This window comes from Octopus sinensis, linkage group LG6 (genome assembly GCF_006345805.1).
Source record: "Octopus sinensis linkage group LG6, ASM634580v1, whole genome shotgun sequence".
Classification (NCBI taxonomy): domain Eukaryota; kingdom Metazoa; phylum Mollusca; class Cephalopoda; order Octopoda; family Octopodidae; genus Octopus; species Octopus sinensis.
Genome location: NC_043002.1, coordinates 120,452,048 through 120,462,073, shown reverse-complemented (window position 1 = coordinate 120,462,073; position 10,026 = coordinate 120,452,048).

Sequence of the window (10,026 nt, the reverse complement as noted above, 5' to 3'; positions counted from 1 at the left end):
GTTTGTGTGTCTGTGTTTGTCCCCCTAGCATTGCTTGACAACCGATGCTGGTGTGTTTACGTCCCCGTCATTTAGTGGTCCGGCAAAAGAGACTGATAAAATAAGTACTGGGCTTACAAAGAATTAGTCCCGGGGTCGATTTGCTCGACTAAAGGCGGTGCTCCAGCGTGGCCGCAGTCAAATGACTGAAACAAGTAAAAGAGTAAAAAGAGAGAGTATAGATTGAAATTGATATATAGTTAGATACAAGCCACGTATTATATACATACCTTCACATACACACATACAAACACACACATACACACAAGCATATTGAGAAGGTTAAGATCCCTATAAATTAAACTATATAGGAAAAACTAAAGAGAGAAAAATGAAAATGTCTTAAATTTATTTGATTTCAAAATATTACAAAGATATATTTCTCTTTTCTCTTTTACTTGTTTCAGTCATTTGACTGCAGCCATGCTGGAGCACCGCCTTTTAGTCGAGGACTTATTCTTTGTAAGCCTAGTACTTATCCTATCGGTCTTTTTTGCCGAACCGCTAAATAACGGGGACGTAAACACGCCAGCATCGGTTGTCAAGCGATGTTGGGGAGACAAACACGGACACACAACACACACACACACACACACACACACCACACACACACACATATATATATATATACGACGGGCTTCTTTCAGTTTCCGTCTACCAAATCCACTCACAAGGCTTTGGTCGGCCTAAGGCTATAGTAGAAGACACTTGCCCAAGGTGCCACGCAGTGGGACTGAACCCGGAACTGTGTGATTGGTAAGCAAGCTACTTACCACACAGCCACTCCTGCACCTATGCGCATAATTTCAAAAGACAATATATAACAAACACAGTGATTGATATTTCCTTACTAATTACAACTCTAATTAGGTATTTTGAATGCTTGATTAAATTTGAGAGAAGGTCTTTTTGTTTGACATAATTTTAAAAGTAATAGAGAACAAAAATATAACAAGAATATTACAGATAATTCCTGCAACGATAATGGAAATTGTAATTCTGAATGTAAACAGTATCAAAATCATTAAATTCTTTTTCTAATCTCATTAAATGCTTTTACATAATCTGAAAAGCAATATAAAACGAAATAAACAAGGATAGACACAAGTCCTATCATGACTGTCACAACGTCGTTGTTCTGGACGAAAATACGTTGGTAGCAAGAGACAGAATAAAATTTCTTGAATGCATGTAATCGTCACTAGAGGACTTATTAAAGCTGCGTCGATTAAAACAAAACTCAACAGATTTTCGATTATAAAATGCAGTTATTTATTTATTTATTTATTCATTCACTTGTTGTGCTTCGCTGTTAAATAACAACTCGAATAAACGGATAATATGAAAACTCGGCAAGATTTCTCCTCCACAATTAAGAATATGTTGACGGAAAATTTTGTTTTGTTTATGGTTAGCTGATATGCTAGTATCGCTCTTCCACAGACTGCCTGACCAGCTTGGCCAATAAAATATACTCGGCAATTTTTGCTTGTGAAAATATTTATTAAATTTTCCGAGCTACACAAAAGAAATTTTAAATTTTGTATAGAAATCTTTTGTTGAATTAACTGCATACTTCATAATTCGGTCGAGTGGCTGCGTGGTAAGTAGCTTGCTTACCAACCACGTGATTCCGGGTTCATTCTCCCTGCATGGCATCTTCTACTATAGCCTGAAAGAAGCCCATCGTATATATATATGTATGTATATGTGTGTGTATGCTGGTGTGTTTACGTCCCCGTAACTTAGCGGTTCGGCAAAAGAGACCGATAGAATAAGTACTTGGCTTCCAAAGAATAAGCCCTGGGGTAGATTTGCTCGGCTAAAGGCGAGTAAAAGAGAAAAGAGAAAAAAATTAAGTAAATAAAATTTGGCGCGTGATTTAAGGGCTAGTTAGCTGTTATTTTTAACACATCTGACGACCACCTCATACCCTCCTCGCTTGTTTGTCAGTCTGATATATTGTTATTCTTTCAATGTCTTTCTCCCCATAAGCAACATTTAACGGCCTATTGTTGAGATTTAAGCGAAAACCTCGGACTTTGCGTATTTAAAATTGTGCTTATTTTAATAAAAGATATTCGAAATATGCTTTTTTTTTAAAAAAGATTTTTCCCAGTCGTGTGAATTCCCGTATGTAGAATACAAATTGTCAACATATTCAGAAAATTCTAAATAATAAAGAAGTTAGTAGGGGTTACGTGCTTAAAGCCGAATTCCGCCCTCTATCAAATAGATCTTTCTGTCAGTGGACAGCGACCATACTGGAGTATCACATTGAAGGGTTTAGGCGAATAAATCGACCTCGGTATTTATTTTTAAGTCTAGTATTACATTTATCGGTCTGGTTGTGCAGAATTTCATGTTGTGGGATCGTAGACAAACTAACACAGTTCTCAAGAAGCGACGAGAGAAATACAACGATACACACTTACAGATATACATACACACGGTCTCAAGAATTTGTCTTATGAAGAAAGGCTGAAGACGCTCGACTTTTATTCTCTAGAAAAACGCCGCCGCCGTGGTGATCTCATTCTCGCTCACAACATCATAAGCGGAAAGTGTAACCTCTCGAAAGAGCTGTTCTTCACTCCTGCTCCAGAGCGTCGGCTGCGGGGTCATTCCGAAAAGCTCTATCTGCGACGATTTCATCTCAATCGAAGGAGAGGGACTTTCTCCGTCCGGGTTGCGGATCCGTGGAACAAGCTGCCAGACGAGATGGTGAAGATGCCGACGACCACTTTGTTCAAAGTCTCCCTTGACCTCAAGTGGCCTGAACTCTTTACGTGAACACCACCCTGTACATAACTCCATGTCCCCCTACATGGCCTTGCTTTTTGCTTTTTGAGCAAAAAAAAACCAAAAAAAAACATACACACTTACACATATATGTATATAGTGATAAGTTACAAAAAAACAAACAAACAAAACAAAACAAAAAACAAAAGACGAAGACGAGCGTGTGATGAGAAAGTCTTTTACGCTTCGAGCCTACGCTCTTCGACAGAAAGGAACGCAGAAACAAACAGAGAGAGAGAGAGAGAGAAATATATTTCAGATGGCATGATGACGAAAGTAGGTTCACAGATTGAGAAAAATGAGAAATTAAAAACTGAAATTTGCATTAAAGACAGAGAACCGTACTACATAAGGGACAGATCTGTTTACCACAGTACAGACAGATTCCTTTGTGTGAACACATAGAGAGATGCGCAGGTAATATCCAACCACACTTCACAGGTTACCCCATCTACCAGTGCAAAGAAACAACTTCCGTACAAGTAAGTTTAAATAAAGAAAATTTATTTATCGAAAAATACTGAACAAGCCTAAATTTGAACGCATAACCAACTTTGGTCTCAGTATATATTTTAATTCATGTTCACATATACTTCACTGTAAATATTTCATCTCAGTATTTTAGCTTTTCAGTTTTGTATATTTATTTACCCCTCCTCCAAAATGATCAGTTACCTACCCTGTCCCGAATAATAACGATAACCAATTACCTCTCCTTAGAGTTTTCAATCTGTTGATTCATTTCTAAATGATAAATTAAAATCTGAGAAAATACGAAATTATAATAATTTCAATGTCATGTTTAGCGAAAGCGAAACCGGTCGGCAAACACAATACTCTTTCACTTATAAGGTGTATCAAAAAATATATTAAAACTATGTAAACTGTGTGCATTTTCCTTCTTTTATTTTATATATATATTTGGCATTACAGCTTACCACGTGGAGATAATCGAAAGTCTCCTTTTTCTTACTATATATATATGCATCAGCATGGCCGCAGCTCTGAGCTGAAACTAGCAATATATATATATATATGTACACACACACATACACACACACACACATATGTATATGCACATTGTTTCGCTTACAATGCGAAGGAGCCTTTCCAATAATATTTCTAGTAATTTATAACACGTAAAACTTACACTCGCTTCAAATCTATTTCATGAACTGTGGAAATCTTAGTTATACTGCTGTGACATAGTCACTGATAGATCTCCATTGCGAGGGATCTGGTTTTAGAGCTTGGTTAATTATCGCATGTTTATGTGTTTACTTATGGCTAAATGTAACTATGTACATTTATGGGTGTTGGATGCGTAATCGTAGTGCACACACATATTGGAAAGCATTATTATGGACGAGAGCATCATGAAAGATTCTTTGTAATATTTCTTCAGCTTTCCTCAGAGACTCACAAACATTTCAATGCAATGTCAGCAACAAAAATTCTTTCTTTCTTTCTCTCATTCTTTCTTTCTTTCTTTCTTTCTTTCTTTCTTTCTTTCTTTCTTTCTTTCTTTCTTTCATTCATTCATGCTTTCTTTCTTTCTTTCTTCTACCATCATAATAGCTTTTATACCTAGCTTATATTGGTATTTATTCTTTCGCGGTGTTTTTTTGTGTTGATTCATTTGAATCAGCTGTGGGTCACTAAAGTAAGAGTAACAGCGATTTATTCCCTATTAATTAGATTTCTGCCATAATACACTCTGATACTGAAAATATCTACCTGTATTCATTAGAGTATTACCATGGGATTAACATAGTTGATATCACGGATTAAGAATAGGGCACTAAAACATTTTACTTTAGCACTCACGCTGTACATAACAGACAAGTTCATTAAAACAATATGAAAGATTTTATTGTAGTATCAGATATAAATATATACAGAAATGAAATTTGTATCCATAATTCATAAGACGAATGTGACAAGTATTGACTGCCTCGGTATTCAGGCTAGGTTAACTGGCGCCCAAGGAGTTTACTTACCGAGTGCAGCGACGTATGCACTTCATGAGCAGAGTCAGCCACTTGTTTTCATTGCTGGCTTCAGAAAATTCTTTTCATTTATATCAACGAATATTTGAAAATCATTACTTCCAATCCTATCCGTGCACACACGCACACACTTACACACACGCGCATCTCTCTCCTCTTTATCTCTCTTTATTCCTCTCAACTCTTACTCTCTCGTTCTGTCTCACACTCTCTTTGTACATATGCATATATGTGTATTTTGCCTGTGTCTCTGCATATACATGCACGCACCCCCACATATATACACATATATTTATGTATACATATATACATACATAATTACATACTGTGAGAACGACAATGACTCTTAAATCATGCCAGCAACTTACAAGACCTGTTACATATTCGACATTCATACACATTCTTCTAATTGCTTCGTTGTTCCGAAGCATTTTGATGATTTTTCTTTGTGCACTTTCATTGTGCTTAGATCAACCTCAGTGATTAATACACGTTTTCTCGCAGATGCTAGATGTGAGGTGGACCCCAGTAAGGAAGTTGCGGTCGTTTCTAACAAGTCTTTTTGCGTGGTTTCTCTGGTGGATCACCAAGCCTGCACAAATCATACGTATGCGCCCACAGAATTCAGAGACTAGTTGAGGAATTGTAGACTTAACGAAATTGTCTTTTCGTATTAATCTTCTCATGAGGGAACACTCGTTTGCATTTCGCTGGAATGTGCTCTCTCCATCATAGACACGTTGTTTTCAGTTTTTTTTTTATCATGTGATATCTCTTCCTACTTCTGTTCTGAAAACTCAGATTCCAAGCAAATTTAAGATTGTCCTAGAATCGCTTTCGTGTACTTTGCGATATTTCGCCACACATTTGCTTGAGAAGTCTGCTGTCACCAAGGCGCACACGATGACAAACTCAGCAACTCATACAATGACGGTGAATATGGGCCTCACTACTCACTGCATTGTCTCTTTCTAAGACCTCTGCGTCAGGGGTATGGGTCATCAAGTTGATGAAAGCGCTTTACAGTCTCTCTTTCTATATGTATATATTTATACACACACACACACACACACGGAAAGTTCTTATGCCAAGTGAATAGAATTAATTATTATGAAGTGCCTTAATCAATCAAGGCGATAAGCAGTATTGAGGAGAGCTTAACAAAAAGAAATAATGGGAAAGGCAAGCCAAAATTATCACCTAATTATTGTCGTTGGCTGTCAGAGGAAATGGTTAGCTGTCAGAAACCTTTATTATAGCATGTTGGGTGCTCTAGGTTTACCTTTCCAATTTTCAATAAACTTATATTTTATGGTGATTTTTATATAGTGATTTTTATTTTTATATCTAGTAGTTGCATATAGAACTTCCCATATCTCACCGCGTGTGATCTAGAAAGAAGCGCTGAGGTTGCGAATGTTTCTATAATAGCTACGCGTAAGCCCCAGACATTTCTTGCTATGGCCTGCAATTATGAGCCAAGGGGAGACAGAAGCTCTTGGCAGCTGGAGAATTACCGGGTACTTACAGTATACTACCAGTTCTTTAATGCGATTAGTGCTATGTGAAGCCAATAAGTAGAATTTTAATAGTGGTTATGAACAGCAGTATCTTTTCGGGGCAAAGTAGATATCAATGAGGATATACTGAATTACTTTTTCTAAAGAATTCTTGGATGGAAATTACTGAAAATATTTTTAAGTGCTATTGGAGGGCATTGATTTCTACAGACATCTATAATTATGTCGGGATAACTTGTGCAGAATATTCATGTCGTACGGATTCATACAGGGCCTTTGTTTTGAATGCAGGAAGAATCAGTTGGTAGCCGCATCCATAGTAAAAATTATCCAATGCCTTCCTTCAACAAAATAGGGCACGCAATTTTCCTCCTGCTATTGTGAAAGTTGTAGTGCGGTGTTTGCGGTTTAAAGAGTTAAATTCAAGGTTTCCATCTATAAAAAAAACTTGATAAACTTAAAGCGAAATGAAAAAAGCCTTACTCGAGAAAAAGTCTTGCTCATCATCAGAGTTTGAGAAACATCGTATTGATATATATAGTGTAGGGGAGAGGATCTACTCTTCATATTTGCTCAGCTAATTGTCTGAACGATGCAAAATCCCTTCATCACAATGTAATTGTAGTTTTAAAGTGTTGATCTTAGTTTAGTATATAGTATTTATAAAATATATGTCAGTCATGTAGGGGAATCACTTCAACTGACTATTCCTCTTCCACTACAAAATACTGACCCTGTACCAGTGTGGTAAATTAATATTATTTGCAATGTTATATCACGAAGATTGCATTCCCTTGTAGTTCTTCCTTCTATTTCCATGAAGAGCAAAATATTTTTTAAAGTACAAATTTAAAACAAAGTAACTCTACGAGGGCGATTGACATGTCAGAAATAGCAGACAATTGTCCCTAAAAACAAAGGTTGCAATAGACAGAGCAACTTTTTATGTATATGCAGTAAAGAGTGTTATAACTGGAACAACTTTGATAATAAATATCTTTAACCAGCGATGATATATGACTTAGAAAGAACAAAACACTTTCGAGATGTTTTGGACAGAATGGTTATATATTCCAAATAGTTCTTCCTATATAACCATTAAGTCAGACGCTGACCTCGTAAAGTCAATAAAGTTTACGATTCTGGATATTCTTATAAAGAATCCTTATGAATCTTATCATTTACTGATTCTGCCAGTAGCTGAGTAACGCCAGGAGGTGTGCTTAATTACCGCTCACTTCCTGCCAAATTAAATTATAGCTGTGGAAATACAGCATACGATATTCCTTAGCAATAGATTTGTTGTTGATTTCGTCTACCAGAGAATAGCCAACTATGGTTATAAAATACTTCAGACTTAGCAATAAAATCTGACACGTCACATTGATCTTAGTAATTTAGACTGGATTGCCTGTTCGAGTTAATAGATCAATTTCTCACTAAAGATCTGCATGTCTTCATGTTGTTTTGTCGTAAATAGTTTTAAGAAAGTGAGAATGATGAAATATTAAAAAAAATCTTGATAATCTTCAGCTTTCGCTTTTGGAAACACAAGTTATGCTATGGTGTAAATGCACAACTGAAATAGTGTGTACAGCGATATTCGTAGGAGATCTAGTATTTTCAGGTTTCAAGCGGATGTTTGTTTATTTTAAAACCCACAATATATAATCATATTGTAATATGCATATAAAAACTTATCAATATGCCCATTTGTAAAGAGTCAAGCTCCATACAAGCTAAGATCACAATTCATTTTCGATTCTTGGTTGAAGTTTATTTATTTATTTTCTGGCAAATCCTGAACATCATAGTTAATGTTATTAAACAAATGTATTAATACCCAGTAAAAAGGCACTATCATTTTCATAGTTGCTTATATTCTATGTTTCATTTAGTTTCCACATTGGTTCTGCATAGAAGTAGAAATATACTTTTCTACTCTAGGAACAAAGCACGAAACTTTTTTTTGGGAGGAGGCCAATCGATTAGATCGATCACAGTACGCAACTGGTACTTAATTTATTGATCTCGAAATGATGAAAGGCAAAGTCGACCTCGGCGGAATTTGAACTTAGAACGTAAAGGCAGACGAAATACCCATTTCTTTACTGCCCACAAGGGGCTATACACAGAGGGAACAAACAAGGACAGAGAAACGGATTAAGTCAATTACATCGATCCCGGTGCGTAACTGGTACTTATTTAAGCGACCCCGAAAGGATGAAAGGCAAAGTCGACCTCGACGGAATTTGAACTCAGAACGTAACGGTAGTCGAAATACTACTAAGCATTTCGCCCGGCGTGCTAAAGTTTCTGCCAGATCGCCGTCTTATAGAAGTAGAAATAGTGCCAGAGATTTTACTGTACGAAGTAGATTTGATTCAATTGTGTCTACAAGAAAGAATAATCCATTTGAATATTATTTTAGTAATAGTTTTGAGCATATTTTCACAATAATCTCTGACTGTATATCTATACTAGACAAGAGGTTAATAATTAGATAAATCTCAACCAATATGTCATATATTGGCATGAAATCAAATTTCTTACGCTACAACTTTGCACATAGAATTTAGTCTTGCGTGTTGCTTTCCGAAGCGTAGCGAATTAATTTCTATGTAAGATATCGTAGTGGTTGGTCAGATCGACTCAACAGCAACTATTTATCAACACTTTTTCAATTATATTTTACTCCTAGTCAAAGCGACCAGAATCCCTCGGAATGTTTGAGTTTGTATTAAATATCTCATATGAATAACAGTCGCTATACACCTTAATTTATTTTCAATTCCTTTATGTCTTTGACAGAAATGTTTTGCTTTATAACTATCTTCGCTAGGTCAAGAAATATCTCAGTTGAGCAGTATTTTAGTAATGTTACATTACTAAAATGTGTGGGATAGCAAGTTTCATAACGTAAAGGTTTACGTATGTTCATATTGAATTGGTCACAAGCTGCTGGTGAAATAACGGTTGAACATTTTTATGAAAGGAAAAATATTTTTGACACTGTAATCGTAGTAACGGCATCAGAATAACTCATTGACGCTAGCTTCAACATGGAATCTTATGGCAGAGTATAAAATTTGGGTTATCAGAAAAAAGGAAAGAAAATGAAAAATACAGAGTAAAATAAGATATAACAAGAGATGAGAGATAAAAAGGCGAATGAAAGAGACAGAGAGAGAGAGAGAGAGAGGAGAGAGAGAGAGAGAGAGAGAGGGAGAGATAGGAAGAGAGGGAAAAGAGAAAGACAATGGTTTGTGAGAGCCGAAAAGAAAAAAAATGAAGAAAAAAATGTTCTTGAATTATTTATAACGTTTTCTATAATACTCTCCTAATAATATGGGTATTATAGATACAAACATACACTTACTCTGACACAAACATATATTCTTCACACACAAAAACCTCTGCCCACGCACAGGAATTCTCAGCACAGTGTCTTTAATCTTATTATAAAACGAAGGCCTGCTAGTGTTTATTTATTTTCTAAAATCTGCCATTTTTGTCTACCTGAATATTGAATATTCAAAGTCGAAAAATACCTATCTGGAGAGTGGATAGAAAATATATTTATGCATATTTAGAGTATGTAAGTATGTATATGTGAATGTGTGGATATATGTATGTGCATACTGTTGTTTTTGTTG